The sequence below is a fragment of the Euleptes europaea genome, chromosome 6 (genome assembly GCF_029931775.1).
Source record: "Euleptes europaea isolate rEulEur1 chromosome 6, rEulEur1.hap1, whole genome shotgun sequence".
In the NCBI taxonomy this organism is placed as follows: domain Eukaryota; kingdom Metazoa; phylum Chordata; class Lepidosauria; order Squamata; family Sphaerodactylidae; genus Euleptes; species Euleptes europaea.
Genome location: NC_079317.1, coordinates 32,438,119 through 32,458,928, shown reverse-complemented (window position 1 = coordinate 32,458,928; position 20,810 = coordinate 32,438,119). Strand labels below are relative to the sequence as shown.

The 20,810-nt window shown below is 43.8% G+C and overlaps 1 protein-coding gene across 3 annotated transcripts in view; it reads left to right on the top strand.

Moving 5' to 3' along the window:
* Positions 1–20,810, top strand: part of NRXN3 (neurexin 3) — a 1,387,810-nt gene that overhangs the window by 941,703 nt on the left and 425,297 nt on the right. The gene's annotated exons all lie outside the window — the stretch shown is intronic.

Genomic DNA, 20,810 nt, shown 5'->3' with positions numbered 1-20,810 from the left:
TGATCAAATGGCTAGAAAAGAGAACAGCAATGTAGCCAGGAAACACGGAGGTGATGAAGGCTGAAGAGTAGATACTGAGCTTCGTCTTTGGCTAGAGGCTGATGCCACGGTAGCAGAGAAGGAACCTTTCTCCCCCACCATCATCACCCTAGAATAATCCTTCCAGTGGGCTCTAGAATGGGTTTGGTTGGATTCAGTCCAAGTTTTCTGCCGTCTGCCCTCTAGTTCTTATCTTAGGTTTCCTCATATACCAGAGAATCAACCACCCAGGCCATAGGGTTGCCAACTCTGGACTGGGAAATTCCTGGAGATCTGGGTGTGTGTGCCGGGGGGGGGGTTGGGGAGGGGAGGGACCTCAGCAGGGTATGATGCCATACAGTTCACCCTCCAAATCTGTCATTTTCTCCAGGGGAACTGATCTCTGTTGCCTGGAGATCAGTTGTAATTCTGGGGGATATCCAGGCTCTACCTGGAGGTTGGCAACCCTAGGCCATCTGCACATTCCAGAGATCCACAAGTGTATGGCCAAGGTACATCTGCTTGAAATTCCTCCAGAATCATCAGGAAATTCTCAGGATCCACTATTCACATAGGGTGTCCCATTGCTCCTGTCTCCACTTCATTTGTACAAAACCGTAGTGCGAATTTAGATCCTTTTATTGTCGAAGGCTTTCACGGTCAGAGTTCATTGGTTCTTGTAGGTTATCCGGGCTGTGTAACCGTGGTCTTGGAATTTTCTTTCCTGACGTTTCGCCAGCAACTGTGGCAGGCATCTTCAGAGTAGTAACACTGAAGGACAGTGTCTCTCAGTGTCAAGGGTGTAGAAAGAGTAATATATAGTCAGAAAGGGGTTGGGTTTGAGCTGAGTATTGTCCTGCAAAAGTATTGTCCTGTGAGTATCAAGATAATGTGCTAATGAGGGTATGGTATGTTAATATGGAACCATTGTATCCTGAAGTGATCTGTTAATGTGTGTAATCCAAAACTAATCTGTATGGCTATTGTTGAATGTTGTCTTTGTCTGGAGGTTTTTCAGGGCAGGAAGCCAAGCCTTATTCATTCTTAAACTCTCCTCTTTTCTGTTAAAGTTGTGCTGATGTTTGTGAATTTCAATGGCTTCTCTGTGCAATCTGACAAAATAGTTGGTAGAATTGTCCAGTCTTTCAGTGTCTTGGAATAAGACCCTGTGTCCTGTTTGTGTCAGTCCATGTTCAGCCACTGCTGATTTCTCAGGTTGGCCAAGTCTGCAGTATCTTTCATGTTCTTTTATCCTTGTTTGTATGCTGCGTTTTGTGGTCCCGATGTAAACTTCTCCACAGCTGCAAGGTATACGATATACTCCTGCAGAGGTGAGGGGGTCTCTTTTGTCTTTTGCTGATCGTAGCATTTGTTGTATTTTCTTGGTGGGTTTAAACACTGTTTGTAGGTTATGTTTTTTCAAAAGTTTCTCCATCCTATCAGTGACTCCTTTAATAAATGGCAAGAATACCTTTCCTATGGGAGACTGTTTTTCTTGAGTTTTCTGATTTTTGTTTGGTTCAATGGCCCTTCTGATTTCATTCTTGGAGTAGCCGTTTGCTAGCAGTGCGTGATTTAGATGGTTAGTTTCTTCCTTGAGAAACTGTGGTTCACAGATCCGTCTTGCACGGTCCATTAATGTTTTGATTATTCCTCTTTTCTGTCGGGGGTGGTGGTTGGAGTTTTTGTGTAAATAGCGATCTGTGTGAGTTGGTTTCCGGTAGACCTTGTGACCTAACTGAAGGTTTGATTTACGGATGACAAGGGTATCAAGAAATTTCTTGATACCCTTGTCATCCGTAAATCAAACCTTCAGTTAGGTCACAAGGTCTACCGGAAACCAACTCACACAGATCGCTATTTACACAAAAACTCCAACCACCACCCCCGACAGAAAAGAGGAATAATCAAAACATTAATGGACCGTGCAAGACGGATCTGTGAACCACAGTTTCTCAAGGAAGAAACTAACCATCTAAATCACGCACTGCTAGCAAACGGCTACTCCAAGAATGAAATCAGAAGGGCCATTGAACCAAACAAAAATCAGAAAACTCAAGAAAAACAGTCTCCCATAGGAAAGGTATTCTTGCCATTTATTAAAGGAGTCACTGATAGGATGGAGAAACTTTTGAAAAAACATAACCTACAAACAGTGTTTAAACCCACCAAGAAAATACAACAAATGCTACGATCAGCAAAAGACAAAAGAGACCCCCTCACCTCTGCAGGAGTATATCGTATACCTTGCAGCTGTGGAGAAGTTTACATCGGGACCACAAAACGCAGCATACAAACAAGGATAAAAGAACATGAAAGATACTGCAGACTTGGCCAACCTGAGAAATCAGCAGTGGCTGAACATGGACTGACACAAACAGGACACAGGGTCTTATTCCAAGACACTGAAAGACTGGACAATTCTACCAACTATTTTGTCAGATTGCACAGAGAAGCCATTGAAATTCACAAACATCAGCACAACTTTAACAGAAAAGAGGAGAGTTTAAGAATGAATAAGGCTTGGCTTCCTGCCCTGAAAAACCTCCAGACAAAGACAACATTCAACAATAGCCATACAGATTAGTTTTGGATTACACACATTAACAGATCACTTCAGGATACAATGGTTCCATATTAACATACCATACCCTCATTAGCACATTATCTTGATACTCACAGGACAATACTTTTGCAGGACAATACTCAGCTCAAACCCAACCCCTTTCTGACTATATATTACTCTTTCTACACCCTTGACACTGAGAGACACTGTCCTTCAGTGTTACTACTCTGAAGATGCCTGCCACAGTTGCTGGCGAAACGTCAGGAAAGAAAATTCCAAGACCACGGTTACACAGCCCGGATAACCTACAAGAACCAATTAGATCCTTTTAATTGACTAGGATAAGCAGCACATATATTCAGGTCCCAGCAATTCCGTTTTCACCCCTTTAGAGAAATGGCTTTATACTTTGGACTTGCATTGGTGTTTTGACATTAAGAGACCAAGAGGGAAAGGCCAGGAAAGTGCCCGATCATCAGGACAGTTAGACTTGAGCTATATTTTCTAGGCAGCTGTCGATAGCGTGTGCATGAGATTATTATTGTTTGCAGAGCCTTTATTGATCTTGGCTTTGTTCAAGCCCAGAAATCTGTTTACAGCCGCCTATAAAAAAGAGTGGCTACTTCTTTTACTGAAGGTTAACACACTGTGTTTATTTAATTGAATGGAAATGGCTTTATGTTGTCTAAATGTCATTGTTAATAAATTTTCAAAGGACTCTAAATTCTGCCAGTTGGAGGGGGGAGGAGGAAGAGCAAGCAAACTGTAGCAAAATGTGGTAGCTGGATCCTTCCTCCCTTTTAACACAGAACTGTAAAAAAGATAAACAGTGAACTGGAGAGAAACTGCGTTGGCTTTGTCGAACAACTGGCTGTGTTTGAATGTTCATCTGTCCTAGGGATTTATATTTTCACTTCCTAATCCCCTCTCTTGCTTTTTCTTCCAGGAAGCTTCCTCAGAGGTGTTTCTAGATGGGGGAAATGAGCTCATGATTTAAACATGAACGCCATCCTCCCCCACACTTGTAAAAGTGTGCTTATTCATGGCTGGTTTTTAGGCTACCAATATTTTGTTCCTTGTTTTATTATGTTTCCGAGAAGCCAAGAAAAGAACTGGCAAAGTGAAAGGAATGCAAACAGGATTTTCTCTCTACTGTTAGAAGCACCCTGTCTGGTCCCATTAGTGGCAACCAAGGCATTCCTCTCTAAATTGAGAAACCCTCTGCAATTTATCATTGTAGATGTCTGGGTTCGTTTGGGGTTTCCGTTTGTTTGCTTAAGCAGAATGGATGATGCACCATCTGCAACAGTGGTGATAATGTGCTTAGCATAATGGGGACAACCGCAATTGTGTTTGCCTTTCAAAATCAGCAATATTCTTTATCACATAGTAATGAGGGAAATCAAGATAAAGGAAAACAAGGAATCCATTATAATTTCTAACTGTAAATATTGCAGTGTTTTCAGGGTATCCATCTACCTGATGCGCATCACAGCCGTCTCTTGGGAAGAGCACTGTTTTTTTCTGGTGTAGACTATTTGCATAGATACTGGGACATTCCCAACTAACTAAACATGTTAATTATTCATTATTGGAGAGGTGTACTTTATGGCATCTGTGTTGCATCTGGCATGTTGCAGCAAGAAGAAAGAGCTGAATATGTAAATGTACAGGTTTTGCCATGTCACCCTGACAAGAAAGGCTCATTGACAGGAAGATAAGTTGAGACACTAGGAAAAGTGAAAAGTTTGGTTGTTCCTAATCAAACTTACACCAAACCCAGGAGATATGCCTTACACAACTTCAAGTGATGCAGCCAGTATATTTGTCATGCTAGATGACTTCAGCATTCATTGCAGTCCACATGTGATGTATGATGTGCTCTAATTAAGCCTGTACAAAAATGCCCCCTTTCCTTTTTTAATTAAAAAAGATCAGCCTTTAAAACATCTTGAAGTTACTTCACACTTGTTACTCTATACATGACAAAAAAAACCACCTCTCAAAAAATTTACCTGTCAATACTGTCTCCCTACAGTACACATTTGCAAAACACGAGTTTTGTCAGCTATGTTATATTTTATTTATTTATTTCATTTATAGGCCTTTCTTCCTGGTGGGGACCTGAAGCTCTTATACCATTCTTGTCTCCTCCATTTTATCCTCATGACAACCCTGTGATGTAGGTTTGGCTGAGAGTGTGTGACTGGCCCAAGGGCAACCAGCAAACTTCCATGGCAGAATGGGTCTAGTCCAGTACTCTAACAGTGCATTCCTGAGCCTCAAGGGTGAAAGCCCTTAGGAGGCCAGGAAGGCACCACAGTGGCTGGTGTCCGAGCAACTTACACCGGCGTTAGTGGCCCAAACGCCGGCGGGAAGGGCCAGATGCCGGCCTTCCACCGGCATCCCACTGCCGTAAAAGGGTTACATGTTTTTTTCACACCGCGGGGAGGTTTGGGGTGAGGTGGGGGCGAAACCTCCTTTGGAGGCAGTGCACCTGTGCTGCCTCCTTTGACCACTGCAGGCATTCCCTCTCATGAATGCACTGTAAGTACTGCACCACATTGGCTCTCTTTTGGGTGGCCACTGTGGGAAGTTTAAAAACCCTCATGTTAATATGGAGTATCACATATGGCCCTTCGTATACCAACCTTGGAACTTGCCCAAAATCACTATGAAGCACCTCACATGTTCAGAATAATCTGAGGATATGCTCATTTTCATATGGTATAAGTGTGTGTGTGTGTGTGTGTAAATGTTTTCCCACATGTGATTTCTTTTGAACTGTGGTTGAAATAGCCACTGATTTTTACTTGTCCTTCTTTTTAATGGGATATGTGAGGCAAATAGAATCCATGTGGGCTTAATATTGTATATTGATTATCAGATGGGGTTTCTGTTATTGTGTGGGAAGCAAAATATTTAGAAAGTTAAATTGCTTCCCTCTGTCCTCAGCCTTTAAGTTGGTACAAACCTCCTTAAATCATAGGGAAATAAAGGAAATCGTATGAATCAAGGAAAGGGTTAGAACATTTTTTAAAAAAAAAAACCTGAAATGGGAAGTGGGAACAGACTATGATTGACAGGAAAAAAGGAAAGACCAGAACTATACAATCTGCTGGGGAAGAAGAGAGCGAAACCATCCAAACAAACAAACAAACATCAACATCAGAGAAAGCCACAGGGAATTGATTTGCATGGGTTTCTAATCTTGACAGAAGGTTAGGGTTGCCAAGTTCCTCTTTGCCACCAGCAGGAGGTGTTTGGGGCAGAGCCTGAGGAGGGCAGGGTTTGGGGAGGGGAAGGACTTCAATGCCATAGAGTCCAAATGCCAAAGCGGCCATTTTCTCCAGGGGAACTGATCTCTATCGGCTAAAGATCAGTTGTAATAGCAGGAGATCTCCAGCTAGTACCTGGAGGTTGGCAACCCTATAGAAGATGAATGCCAAAGTGACACTAAGGTGGGTGTATGATCGGTAGGACAGGCAGAGTGGGGTGCATGAGTCAAGAAGAGCATGGTTTGCCATGTAGTCCCCATACCCAATGAGCACAAAAACATATTACTTTTGCACAGCTCCACGAACCTTCAACTTCAGAGGCGTGGGACTGAACCTGGGACTTAGAGCACGTCAAGCACATGTCCCATTGCTGAGCCATGGCTTGTGTAGGACACCTTCCCAATGAATTGTGTCTGTAGAATACATGAAAAAAGGGAAGCACCATCTCTCTCTCTCTCTCTCTCTCTCTCTCTCTCTCTCTCTCTCTCTCTCTCTCTCTCTCTGGATTCTAAGGTGGTGAACTTTTCTGTGTGTGTGTGCCATCAAGTCACCACTGACTTGTGGCAACCTCATAGGGTTTTCAAGGCAAGAGACATTTGGAGGTGGTGTTCCATGGCCTGCCTCTGCAAGGGCTGAGAGAGTTCTGATAATAGTGTGACAGCCTCAAGATCACCCAGCAGGCTGTGGAGGAGTGGGGAATCGAACCCAGTTCTCCAAATTAGAGGCCGCCACTCTTAACCACCACACCATGCTGGCTCTCAGTGATCTTTTACCCGCTATATAAAGCTAGATTTCTGGTTCAGATCTATTGCTATTCATCACAGGGTATCTGAAGACTTCTCAAACATTTTGGGGTGTGTGCCTTGCAGTTCTTGCCAAAATATATACTTAAACACAAGCACCTGATTAAAAAAACAAAACAAACAAACAAATCTTGTGTTTCTCTTGAAGGTAAAGTCCATTGTAGACAACAATCTAAAAAAGACCATTTTGGGAATTAAGATAATTTTCCGTTTAGGACAGTTTCATTAGATTTTCCAGACTCTTTTGCTGCAGGCATGAGTTCTGAATTTCCACTTCAGTGCTTCTTCTTTCTCTTCTCGAGCATCATGTTTTTACAGTGATGTTGTGACGAACATGTCTTTTTTTGCTTCTCCTAATTCTTGCACAGAGATTACACTTAACAGGGGAACTTAACATAGTGTTTTGTGACATTGCACAGCACAGTACTGTCTCAGTAGTCCCGTAGCAGCAAAGGCAGACGTGGGGTGAAAGGCTGCCGCTGCTGCAGGAGCAAATGAAGGATCGTAGAGGTCAAACGTTTTCCTGAGTTTCAGTTTTGGGCCCTTAACTTCTTTTGAACATTTTAAACCCATCATATTTTTATGCTAAATTAAACCTAGACAGACCCAATAACTGTTAATTACGGAGACAGTTTTCTTTATTGTCTGTACTCACTGCTAGGTCCAGAACAATCTTTTGTCTTCAATTTTGTAAGTAGTTAAGGTTTGCAGATATTTTATAAAATCTTTGGGGGAAAACCAAGCTTTAGCAAGAGTACATTATTTCTCTGTATCATACTGAGTCAATATATCTCTTGTGTATATTATGTTGTTGTTGATGATGATTTTTACATCCAGCCGTCTTCCTTTCTTTTCCTCCTGGTGCATTCATTGGCTGTTTCTGCTTAGATCTTTGTTATCACTTCCTTCCTCTGCCAAATGATTGTGTGCTGTGGTTATGGCTGGGATATGTATTGTGATTGGGATATACGAGTAGAAGATAGTAGTAGAAGAGAGCCAGCATGGTGTAGTGGTTAAGAACGGTGGTTTGGAGCGGTAGAGTCTGATCTGGAGAACCGGGTTTGATTCCCCTCTCCTCCACATGAGCCGCGGAGGCTAATCTGGTGAACTGGATTTGTTTCCCCACTCCTACACACAAAGCCAGCTGGGTGACCTTGGGCTAGCCACACTCTCTCAGCCTCACTCACCTCACAGAGTGTCTATTGTGGGGAAGGGAAGGTGATTGTAAGCCGGTTTAAGTCTCCCTTAAGTGGCAGAGAAAGTCAGTATATAAAAACCAACTCCTCTTCTTCTTCTTCTAGAAGATGCAGAGTTATGAGATCGTAAGGGAAGTAGGATTCCTACCTTTCTATGGAAACTTACCAGTATTGGCTCAGCTGGGGTAGGAGTAGATATCCTGAACAATACAGGGATGCATCCACATATCATTGAATATTGCACTACCACCGCACTGTGGCAATCATTTGCAACTAGATTTTCTATGTGGACAAGACAATCCAGTTGGAAATGACTGTTGTCTTGAAGATTGGAATGAGCGTGGTTATCTGTGGGAAAAAATTTATTAGTGTCTTTCTAGGGCACCACATTCTTCTAGACCAGTGGTTCCCATAGTGGTTAGTACCACACCCCAGCCCTTGTAACAACTGAGTTTGACGCCCCTGTATTAGAGGTTGAGGGGCTACTATTTCATCTAGCTTAGAAAGCTTTCATAAAGTTTAGAAGTCTGTTGCTGGAATGCATGAAAAAAGCTCCGGCTGTATTTGACCAATTGTTGAAAATAGATCCTCCTTGGAACCTTACTTTTCCAACAATTATGCTTTCGTTATTGCTTTAGCACAAGGCAGGTGTTGGGTGCCAGTCAATTAGAGTGCTTACTATGAACATGAAAAATGTGGCACTCCAACCCCACCACAGCTAATGCCCTGTTCACAAGTTACAGTGAATGTATATACAATCCATGTACACTTGATTTGTGTGTGTGTGTGTGTGTGTATACACACGTTGAGGATCCACCCCAAATCTCATGTAGTTTCTCATGGTGGAGGTGGCAACACTACACTGGAGGAAGGCTTCCCTCACTAGAGGAAGGCTCCCCACAATTTGATGGCAATTGTTGAGTCCAACCTAGGCTTGCCAGGTCCCTCTTCACCACCGGCGGGAGATTTTGGGGGCAGAGCCTGAGAAGGGCAGGGTTTGGGGAGGGGCTTCAATGCCATAGATCCCAATTGCCAAAGCAGCCATTTTCTCCAGGGGAACTGATCTCTATCAGCTGGAGATCAGTTGTATTAGCAGGAGACCTCCAGCTAGTACCTGGAGGTGGGCAACCCTAGTCCAACCCCATAAGCAGTAATGCAGGCCTGTTTCAAATATTAGCCTGGCAAAACAGATGACTCTATCTATGCATCTGTCCACTGTCTGCTTTAAACTGGGATATTAAGCATGCAGTCCTGTTACATGTGCCATATTAGTATGCCAGCACAACACCACACCCAGGCTATGGATCTCTGCTGTGCCAACACCGCACACGGAGTGGCAGATGGCTCAGTTTGACTGAGATGCTGGCCATATGCACATGTAAGTTCTTTTGTCCTACCAGCATTACATTTAAATCAGACCATAAGCTGGTTCCATAAGAAAACAGCAGCCAAAGGAGAGGGACAAAGGAGAAATGTGGGCACTTTTTAAAAGCCAGAAATACTGTTGCAGAAAAGTAAACTCAGACACAGCCAGCTGATATGGTAGAAATGAATATAAGCGCTAGCCATTATTTTACAGGTCCCTGAGGAAGGCTGCTCGCCTACCACTGTGTAATTCCTCTTCCAAAGATGTACCAGTCTATTGTATCAAGAAGACACGCCAGCGTATTATCCGTGCATTACCATAGTAAGACACTGAGCTGCAGAAAGAATGGCCTCCGTTCCTAATAGATAGGCAGTTAATGGGGGTGATTTGCGGATGAGAACACACAACTCCTGGTCTCCATTCACACCGTAGCATCTGGAAGCAGCCCAGCGTGCTGAGTCTATGTCTGCACACCGAAAGACTGTGGAGATAATGTTAGGGAAGGAAATGATTAGAAGCAATTTGTTAGTGGCACACAGTTGCTTTGCAAGTTGTCAACAAGTAATGAAGCAAGGATGCCAATCGACAGGTGGACGTATCTATTCTGTCGGAGGGCAGGAGGAAGTCAGTTCCAAGAGCCACGGCTCTAATTGAGACTGGGAAGAGATAAATGGGGGAAGTTTGCAACAGCTGGAGTTCACTCTGAAGAGAAACTTTGACCATTCGTTATCATCTCAGGCGGTCTTTTAGTCGTCATGGCGATGCCGCTAGCAGATATCGACTGGAAGGGGGAGGGGGGAAGCCACAGCCCAGCATCAGAGAAAAAGCCCTGAAGCAAAAATGTTCCGGACATATGGAAAAGATAAAATGAGTTTGGATCCTCATATTTTTGTGGGTTTTTTTAAAAAAAATGGCCCTGCATTACAGCTGGAAAGTAATCAGCTGGTCGCTGGAGGAAAACAACTGCCCTGGGTCTACATTTATGAGGCGTCTCGGAATCACACAGAATTTGCTTCTACGTAGAAAATGGCTTGTGTCCTTCATCTTATTTTTTCCACATGGGATGAATGCAGACTGTCAGGTATAGTGTAGAAGTTAGTGTGTAGACTGAGGGTGTAGTGTAGTGGTTAGGGTGTGAGGCTGGGGGCTAGGAGTCCTGGGTTCATATCCCCACACTGCCCTAAAACTCACTGGGTTAACTTGGATACAAAGATCACCCTGAACTTCTTGGGGGGAAAATGTAATAGATGCAGATACAAACAAAAGGTACATTGCTGAAGATAAGCCACTGGGTGACAATGTAGTGTTGCAGTGGTGAAGGGGAAAACATTGTCTCCCTAATGTCAGAGCCAGGATACAATTCTTCAAATAGGTTCTATGCTACATTTGATTTACTCCTGAATTTTCTGACACCTGCAGTCTTCTCAGATATTTGTGATCCTTCAGCTCTTTCATAAGCCAAATGGAGGTCTGTCTTCAATGAGAGAGATTCCCTAGTAACCACTCATGTAGGTTGTTCTCTTAATCCTGAAGCCACTAAAGTAAATTGGTAATTTTTCCAGAGTATTGGAAATCAGTAGGATCTTCTGAGTGGTCCAACGTCTTTCAGAATGATAAAACTATAGAATTTCTGAATTACAAAAATCTCAGCCTCTTTAAGATAATATGACAAGAATGATCAGGATTGCACAATGGTATTGTCATCAATAGGGTTGCCAACTCCGAGTTGGGAAATGCCTGGAGATTTTTGGGGCGGAGCCTGAGGAGGGCAGGGTTTGGGGAGGGGAGAGACTTCAATTGCCAAAACAGCAATTTTCTCCAGGTGAACTGATCTCTATTGGCTGGAGATCAGTTGTAATAGCAGGAGATCTCCAGCTAGTACCTGGAGGTTGGCCATCTTAGTCATCAGAGGTCAATGTACCTATTTTGGGTGCTGTTTCCGTATGTCAGAAAACACCAAAAACAAAATAACAAGAGTACGCAACACCAAGATGTCCTCTTGTTCATGTGGCCAAAGCTGTGGAATTATTTCTCACTGAGGACCACTAAAACTTAAATAATTGAAAGCACTCAAGGCCTAGCCTCTAAATTGGCCTAGGCTCTTTTCCCAAGCAACCTTTCCAGTAAGACCCTGGAGGTCTCACCAAGTCTCTTGCAATCGTCATGAAGATAGCGAGGCTTGTTCATGCGTTCTCATAACCACAATTGATGAGGGGAATGGTGTTAGGACTAGTGATTACCCATGAGAGCTCCAGTGCTATAGGAAACCCTTCAAATATTATGAAAAGGAATAATATCCTAAGCATCTTTTTCTACTGTAACTCACTCTACGTAGGGCTGCCCTTGAGGCTGACGCAGAAGCTCCAGCTGGTACAAAATGCCACAGCAAGACCTCTTACAGGGACCGCGTCGCGGGCTCATATTACACCAGTGCTTTACCAGCTACACTGGCTCCAGCTGGAGTATCGGGTCAGATTCAAGGTGCTGGTTTTGACCTTTAAAGCCTTACATGGTCTGGGACTTTCATATCTGCAGGACCACCTTTCCTGGTATGTTCCCCAGAGGACTCTTTGTTCATCTAATACCAACATTTTGGTGGTCCCTGGCCCGAGGAGTGTCTGGCTGGCCCTTGCCTGGTGGAATAGCCTCTCTAGTGAGACCAGGGCTTTGCAGGACCTTGGAGAGTTCTGCAGGGCCTGTAAAACAGAGCTATTCCACCAGGCCTATGGTTGAGGCCAGCGATGGTTCCCTTATATATAAATGCTGGCCTCCCCTAACCTCCACTGCTATTACTTTTTCCCTATATCCAACGTGGGATCTTATCCATCAGCCTGGATGTAGCTTTATGTTACACCTCAGAGGCCGCTTTGATAACTTAGATAATTGAGGACATTTTTGTTTTGTATGACTGTTTTATAGGGCTATTTTAAATATTGTGTTAAGGTTTTTAAAGTTGTTATCTATTTAATTGGGATGTTATACCCCTTTGTAAGCCGCCCTGAACCCAGCCTTGGCCAGGGAGAGCAGGGTAGAAAGTTGAAATAATAAATAAATAAATAAATAAAATAATAGGAAAGCTTGGATAATCAGGCCTGAATGCACTTGAGCTTCTGGTGTGTATAGCTGAAGGTGCAGCTGTCTTGTCTTAGCAGCAAATGTTAAGATCAAAATCAATGGGGAGTGTGGAAAGAGGCTGTTAATCAAGGCTACAGGGAACCAGAGTACAGAGGGAAGAAAGCCGGTTGGACACCCCTTTACGTCAAGGGCTAAAAGGTTGTTCGATGCAAGAGATGAAAGATGGAGAAATATATACAGTTTTGTGATACTGAAGCGTGTGAACGGCATGCAAGAGCAAGAAGGGAATCAATATATTGCATTTGCAGAATGCGGAGTGAAAGAAACAGCATAAAAAGGCATCTTGGGGCTTAGTTTTTCTCTCCTGGTTTGAAATTTAGGAGTTTTCCCCCCTGCTATGTGGTGGTTTGCCATATTAGGCAGCTAGTTGATATACAGCATACCTTCTGGCGTAACTTGTAATAGAAGGGGGAGAATATTCTGTTTGGAGGTCATATGGGATAATGGAGGCTTCAGTATTTGGGCTACAATTGTGGATTGTATAATTGACATGGGAGATAGAGGTTGGATCCAGACTACATGCTTCTGCAGGTGCAAGGATTTCTGCTCACGGAGCATGAATTTCCCACCTCTTCCCTCTCATGTAGGCCTAAAATGTCCCATGAAATTCTGTTCTTAGATGAGGGGGGACCCCCAGGAACAAGATTTGGGGGGACATTTCAGGCTGCTACAGGAGTGGGGAGGAGGGAACCGTACTTGGTCCAGTTGTTTGACAGACAGGCTTTTATGTTACCTCATTGTGTTGCTCTCCTATCGATGGCTCTCCTGGCTTGATGCTCATTGTAAAGATGCCAGAGAAGGATGCCCTAATCTGGCCATTATTTTCCAATTTATTTTTCATTATTTATCAATTTTGCTATTGATGTAATGGATGAAGTGCCAGGCCAGGCTATTGTGCGCTGATAAATAGCACCATCATCCTCTGTTGGTGTCAATCTGCTCAAGGCAATTATTAGAAAGACTTGCAGGATTTTCCCCCCACCCCCAATATTGAAAAATTGTTATACAAGTTCATTTGAGGGACAATGGTAGCCAGATGATATATAGTATGTGAGTGTGAGTGTGTGGTTGTATATATACACACACACATATATACAATGTGCTAAGTGTTTGATGCAGTGTTTTACTAGCCTGGATTTTAAGTTCTGAGGAACAGTCATAGCCAGATTTTACCAGCTCCTTCACTGCCTCATGATTCTTTACCGCCTCATGATTCTCATGATTTTTTACTGCCTCATGATTCTGCCGGTCTGAGTAGACAATACTGATTTTGATGGACCAAGGGTCTGATTCAGTATAAGGCAGCTTCATGTGTTCATGTGTCCCATAACATATCCCTGCTACAGTAGTCCACCTCAAGTACTACAAAATTTCTACATAACTTAGCATGAAACCATGATTGTCCACAAAAACAAACACTACACTTGATAAATGCACATAATGCACTCATATTGCTGTGCTGCCAAAAAGCCTCATGATACTGTGTACATTAGTTTTCTATTATTCTCGGAATGGAAGGTCTTTCCATGTGGGAATTCTATCATGTTTCCAGAAAGTCCTCACTGTCAGGTCTTCATATCTACCTTTAATTTCATCATACAATTATATTTGTCTCCCAGCTTTCCTCCAACATGGAACTCATGGCAGTGGACATAGAGTTCCCAAGAGGCCTCCCATTGACCAGTCAAACCTATGACTTCTTAGTTTCAGTAAGATGGCCATACCATGGACTTTCCCACCACACCCTGAGACCTGAGCAATCACCTTGCTGTAAATCCATCTAAGCAGGGACTCATTTCGTGTTGGCAATCTATACAGCATCTAGCACCTGTGCTATACACAGTTTTAAAGAATGGGACAAATCTTCTAGGGCTAAGATTGCCAGCCTCCAGGAATTAGCTGGAGATCTCCTGCTATTACAACTGATCTCCAGCTGATACAGATCAGTTCACCTAGAGGTAATGGCCGCTTTGGCAATTGGACTCTATGGCATTGAAGTCCCTGCCTTCCCCAACCCCGCCTTCCTTAGGCTTTGCCCCAAAAGAGGGACCAGGCAACCCTAGCTAGGGCTGCATTGTATAGCTCCAGCCATTAGAGAACTAACTGTAAAGTAGACCCACTGGATGCCCTTGGCGTTACTTTCCAATATATGTGAGGGAGCAAGGCCTAAAAGGCTATGCAGGGATATATGTGCTATTGTGGATAAACACAAACTCAGTCCAAGGAGGGGGGAAAAGTAAATTGTTAGGTACCTTCTTTTCCTGCTGGGTTCTTTTCTGTTCCATTGTGTCTTAAGGAGCTTGATTGGGTTTATTGTATCTACGCCTGTTCCACTGTTGCCGTACACTGCTAAAGGGCTGCTGTATTTTAACTCAGCAGTGGATCCGTTTCAGAAGCAATTAATAAGACTGTAACGGAGGCAGAGAAAAAAAGCTGCACTTTAGTCACAAAGAACACACAAGCCCTTCTGTTTATGTAACCCCATTTTGAGGATGAAATCTCCTATAAACAATTGCTTAGTATTGATTGCAAGCTACAGGTTGAATAATGAGGGAAAGTGGGGGAGGGGCCAGCCTTCATTAGCTTTCTCGAGAGCAAGGGCCACCAACCTTTTCTTTAATGAGAGCTACTTCAGAGTAATGAAAAATATCCCAAGCTACTGCCTCCACCACCCCCACCCCCGGCATGTTACCGAATGTTGTTCTAGCCTAGAAGCAGAACAAGGGCTAAGGGCAACAGAAATGAAGCTGCCAGTGGAGCAAGAAAAAAAATCGTAGGGGAAAAACAGCTTAAAAAAAAGAGAAAGAAACAGCCCAGAGCAGATCTTTTTTGCTATCTTTTCTGGGGTCTTGTTGGGGATGTGCAAGCTGGCTCATGAGCTACCTGTTGGAGATAGGGTTGCTAGGTCCCCCCTGGCCATCAGCAAGGGGATGGGGGGAATGTTTGCCAGACCCAAGTTGAGAAATTCCTGGAGATTTGGGGGTGGGACACAGAGGGAGGGAGGAATTGGCAAACTCCCTTGGCTCTCCCCCATAAGGAAGGAACTACTGTGGAGTGGAACATCACCGTAGGATCTGAGCTTCACAGTTTCCACTGAGGCGCAAGGCACTGCAGCTCCACTATGGCTCATCTTGCTTTCATGGCTGTCCAAGCATACCCCTTGTCTCTCCTCCATTTTTATTGCCACACTCCGTCATCTTCTCAGGTCGATGTTCCAGGTTTTTGGCACCTGAGAGGTTGCCTACCTTAGGGGTGCCAAATCTGGCCTTGGAAATTCCTGGAGATTTGGGGGTGGAGCCTGGGGAGGGGGGATTTGGGGAGGGGGATCTCAGCAGGTTATAATGCCATACAGTCCACCCTCTAAAGCAGCCATTTTCTACAGGGGAAGTGATCTCCGTAGTCTGGAGATCAGTTGTAATGTCAGGAGATCTCCAGGTCCCACCTGGAGGCTGGCAATCTGACCTACCCTTCTTTTAATTAGTATGTATGGGAAAATGTCCAGCAACATTGGAGCTTGGGAAATGAGTGTTGTAAGCTGTTACAATTGTCCATTATTTGGGGGGAGATAATCAGAACATAGAGAACATAATATCTCATAGCACATGGGAGTTGAGTGGTTAACATGCAAAACAAACAAAGAACAAGATCTCATGGTGATAGCAGCACCAATTTGAATCTGCATGCCTGTGCAGCATTTAGCACATGAGACTGGTTTGAACAGGACTGAACATCATGATCTGAGCCATTTCCCCCACTTTCCACTCTGTGCTTTTAAAATTTTTTCGTAACACCCACCTGAATTTCTGATGTGTGCCTCCAATTGCCATTTGGAGAATTTCCTTTTCTGCATGTTATTCTGTCAATAGCTCTGCTATTCAAAAGGCAACGTTAGCACAAAAACCTTTTAGTGACCACGGGTGAAAAGCAGTTGTCCTCGTGCCGCAATTCATGGACTAATCAAGGAGGTATCTACGAAGTGAGAATTTTTACCCAGGACTATTGCCTGGAGAAATGCCATGTTGTAATGATCATTCTAAATAGGCAGGTATATTTTTTGGTGAAGAGCCATTGCTTGATATAAATCTGGGTATCAATGAGCCAGGAATATTCACCGATTGCCGGTGCTGGGCTGGGGGTTTGGATAGACTTCTCACAAATGCAGGTAACCATGAATTGTCCCCTTGGGCTAGGCGGTCAACTTGGCTGTTTCTCTCTGTTGCTGACTTTCTCGGGACACAGTTGTTCTTGAGCGGCCACAGTCAGTATATCAAAATAAGCGCTTTATCGAGTAGGGAAGAGGAGTTGCTGGCAAGACTGTAAATTCTTCGGCAGAGCAAATGATAATTCAGCTCGGAAGCCCTTTTGTCCTGCGGGGAGGGGGATATAAATTCTCCAAAAGTATCTGCCGCTTGGAATTGCTTTGCATTCATCATGCCAGCCCTCTGCATCATTCATGAATGTCATAGGAGACTAAAGAATTGGCACTTCATGGTGAGGATGATTAAACAGCCATTACACTTGTCTCTTACTTCAGCCCACTACTTTTGCGAAGATTGCTTGCAAATCCCTCCCACAGATCCACCTCTTACAGGTGAGTTTCCTCTCCCCTTGGGCAGGGGGGAAAGAGATTTGCTAAGGTGACAACATTGCAGAAAATATAGAGAAGTCATTTTTTGTTGGCAATCATGAACTTTTCACCTTCTCAAGGCCCCAAGGTGTCATTGTTCCCTTTTCTGCAGAGGACAAAACTGAGCTCCCTTTGGATATGACTTGCCCCAAGTCACAGAGCAAATTGGTGTTACGCTTATAAGACCCTCGCAGTGATCCAGTGATCATATTCAAGGCAAGCTCAGATCAGCGTCTTTATGTGCCACAATTACCCCAGCACTATCCCTAACCAACTTAGTGTGGTAGGCTTTTTGCATCTTTGCTTTTGAGTGTGACTCCATTGCTTATCTCATCTGAAATACTTCCTTGGCTGAAACCTTTGAATGGTGGTAGAAACTTTCTACATACAAGCCCTCCACATGGTTAGTCAGTGTGCGGACAGCAGGAAAGAGCATGGATGTGGTGGCTTCGCCTCCACGTGATCGCCAGCTTGTGAGCACAGGTCCTACGCATGGAGGAAGTGAATGTGCATACACAGATTCCTCATGTTAGAAACTTTTGCAAAACAAGATCCCTGTCACAGAGAAGAAGTGTACACTTGCATACTTCCTCCAAGGGTTGGTGCTGTGCTTATAAACTGGAGATCATGTGGAGGCAGGTGGTGGGACTACCATGCTTGCTATCTGCATCCTGACTGACTGCGTGGAGGGGTGAGGTGTAGAGGTTATTGTTTGATAGCGGCAGCATCTATGGGCTAGTTTCCACAACTGGGCTTATTGCTGGCTGACTGCAACATCAAATTATGACCTGCATGTGTAAAACAGCTGTCACGGATTAAGTACCACAGCATTTATATCACCTGATGCTATCTCATGCTCACTGCTGGTCAGTGGAGAAAGCTCGCACAGTCAGTTGAGACTCAACAAGTGATAAGTCATTCATTCCTTGACCAAACATGACTGGGTGAATATGCCTGAGGGATGATCTTATCAGAAGGAGATTGTGTGGAAGAATCGGCCTTGCGGAAAGGCGTGTACAATAACACTGTTGAAGCAGTGGTATGTTGAAGCAAGTACCTTAGTTGTTTGGAGACGCAGGTTGTCACAGGGTACTTGTGATCCAATTAAGAAGACCTGTTTTCTGTCATCAACTTGGTAGCCACTTAATTGAATACCCTTGTAGAAGACACTGCTTTGGGGTGTCCAAATACCTGATTTACCAAGAGACTGGCTGTATAATGAGTTGAGTCCAGTGAGTTGTTGACTGGATTGGGGGTGGTAGCCCTCAGCCTATCATCTATACCTCCATCATCACAGTCATTGTTGCCCCTGCCTCCTCTGCCTACCTTCCTTCTTTTGTACCCGGCAACTGGAATACTTGACATTACTTCCCTCCTCATTCTGCAGGTGTTTTTAAACTCTAGTGCTGCACATGCCCGACTGGACATCATGAACCGTCCACTCAAGAAACCCTACTGGACATGCACTGCTTGCCATGCTGCCTTGAAAAACACCTCAGGAAGGAGCATTTGATGCTCTGGAGCTGGGGTTGCCAACCTCCAGGTGGTGGCTAGAGATCTCTCGCTATTACAACTGAAGAAAATGGCCGCTTTGGCAATTGGACTCTTTAGCATTGAAGTCCCTTCCCTCTCCAAACCCTGCCCTCCTCAGGCTCCACCCCCAACCCAGAGCTGGCAACCCTATCTGGAGCCAAGGGCAATGAGAGGTGGTGAAAGGCAGGTGCTGGGGTGTGGGCAGTGGCAAGGGGTGGTAGCCCGGGGGCATGGAACTCAAGTGGCACCCCTAGTTGAGCTGGCACTGCCAATCGTGATTACAAGGCTTCAGCCTGCAGATGTCTGATTGAAATGTTTGCCGTGGCTCTTCAGTTTGGCAGCAAGTTGTAATCCTGCTTGCTGCTGCAAAGCTGAAGGAAGTTTGAGAGGAAGAGAGAAAATGAGCAAAGCTCAGCTCTAAGTTTTTTTGTTTGATCTTTACAATGCCAGACAAAGTCATAGGAGTCTGGAACAACAGAATGGGGGGAGGGGAATCCTAGCATATTATGTGCCTCCAACCCCACCACTATCTCTGCAAGTGCTCCTGCTGGGACTCCAAAGAGCAGGTCAGCCCTGCTGAGAGTCTCGCAGCTGCCAAGATAGGCTGCTCCCGATGTGACACAATATGAGCAAAAAGCTGAAGTGCCGAGATAAGGCAAGACGGGTCCAACGGCTGAGCGAAGGACATTCTGGCTCCTGTTCTTAGCAGACTGACAAGCATCACATCATTAAACAACCAGGAAACAATGGCATTGTCTGTGTCTTATGGAGTCTGTTCCAGTGTTTGAGAGGGTTTGGGAGTGATTCGAGGGACAATGCTAATTCAACAGGCTGCTGTCTTGAGTTTACCAGGAGAGTGAAAACCAAAGGCCGAGGGTGCTGATTTGAGAAGAAAGCGGCTGGTGTCAACAATGGATTAAAGACAGAAGCAGAACTATCAAGGCTGAAACAAGATGCTTTGGTCACATCAAGCGATGGGCAGGATGTCTTCTTTTTGCCATCACCACTCAAGATGCTCAAAGTTATCTTGCTGGAAACAAAATGAAGGACATCTAGCCCAACATCCTGCTTTACACAGTGGACACATTGCTTTACTAGGTTGATAACTGCACACATCTTATAAGGGAGACATATGTAAACAGTATTACAACTAGAGTCAATCTTACCAGATGTTTGAGTAATTGGTAATATAGTATACAAGCTATATACATGCCTGGTTCTATTTAAACTGTTTGTATATGTATATATTTCTGTAAATGTGTGCAGGTGTTGCATGGGTTTTAATTGACCACTGATGAAGGCCAAATAGGCCAAAACGCATCTGGTATGTGGTTAGAGACATCAACCTCAGGAAATGCCATTGTGCTATTTTAACGTTTTTTAATATTTTTAATCTAGACATAGCGCTTCCAATAAATTATATTTTCATTGGGTGCCTAGCTTCTGTTTTCTAGGTTGGGTTTTATTCCCCTCTTTTTTCTTCTTACGCAGTGGCCAACCAGTTACCCTGGTTCACAAGTTACAGATATCTGTTTGTAAGAAAGACACAGTGTGCATTCACTTTGCAAATGAAACTGGGACCAGGACCTGGATGGATGGCCAGTTTCAATCAAAGTTCAGCTGTACACCCATTTATTGTAGCATGAGTATTACTTAACACATGCACAAAGAAAAATCAAATGTACATTATTGCATGGATTGTATGTGTGTTCACTATAATATGTGAACAGGTCTACATCCAATCCCTGTACAGTGTATACTTGATATTTCCTTATACATGTTTTGAGCAATTCTCTTGTTATGTTGAATGCATGTAGAGCTGAATGTGTGATTTAAACCCCACATTTGTCCAGTATTGGTCTCTAGTTTCATTTGTAAAGTGAATGCATATTGGCTCTTTCTTACAAATATGTACAGATGCACATGCAGGACGTACATGTGTTCCCTTTAAAATGTGAATGCGGCTTCTTTCCTCATGGGAGAATGGTGGTCCAACTCCTTAGTCATCTTGGTTGCCCTGTCCTTTTTCCAGTGTGGTTATCTAATTCAGTATCTCCATTTATTTATTTTTCAAGGGAGCTGGGAATCTAGTTCTGCTACTGATGAGTAATGCCATTTTTGCTGCTTTGGCATTATGCTACCTGGACTTCTCCAAGGGCATCCTCTCTATGGACTCTTTAGAAAGCCATTGCCAAGAAAAATGAAATCATATTTACAATTGGCAGCAGGAGACATTTTTAAGCAATGTTTTCACTTACATCTGATAAAGATCAGATTTGAGGAGATAA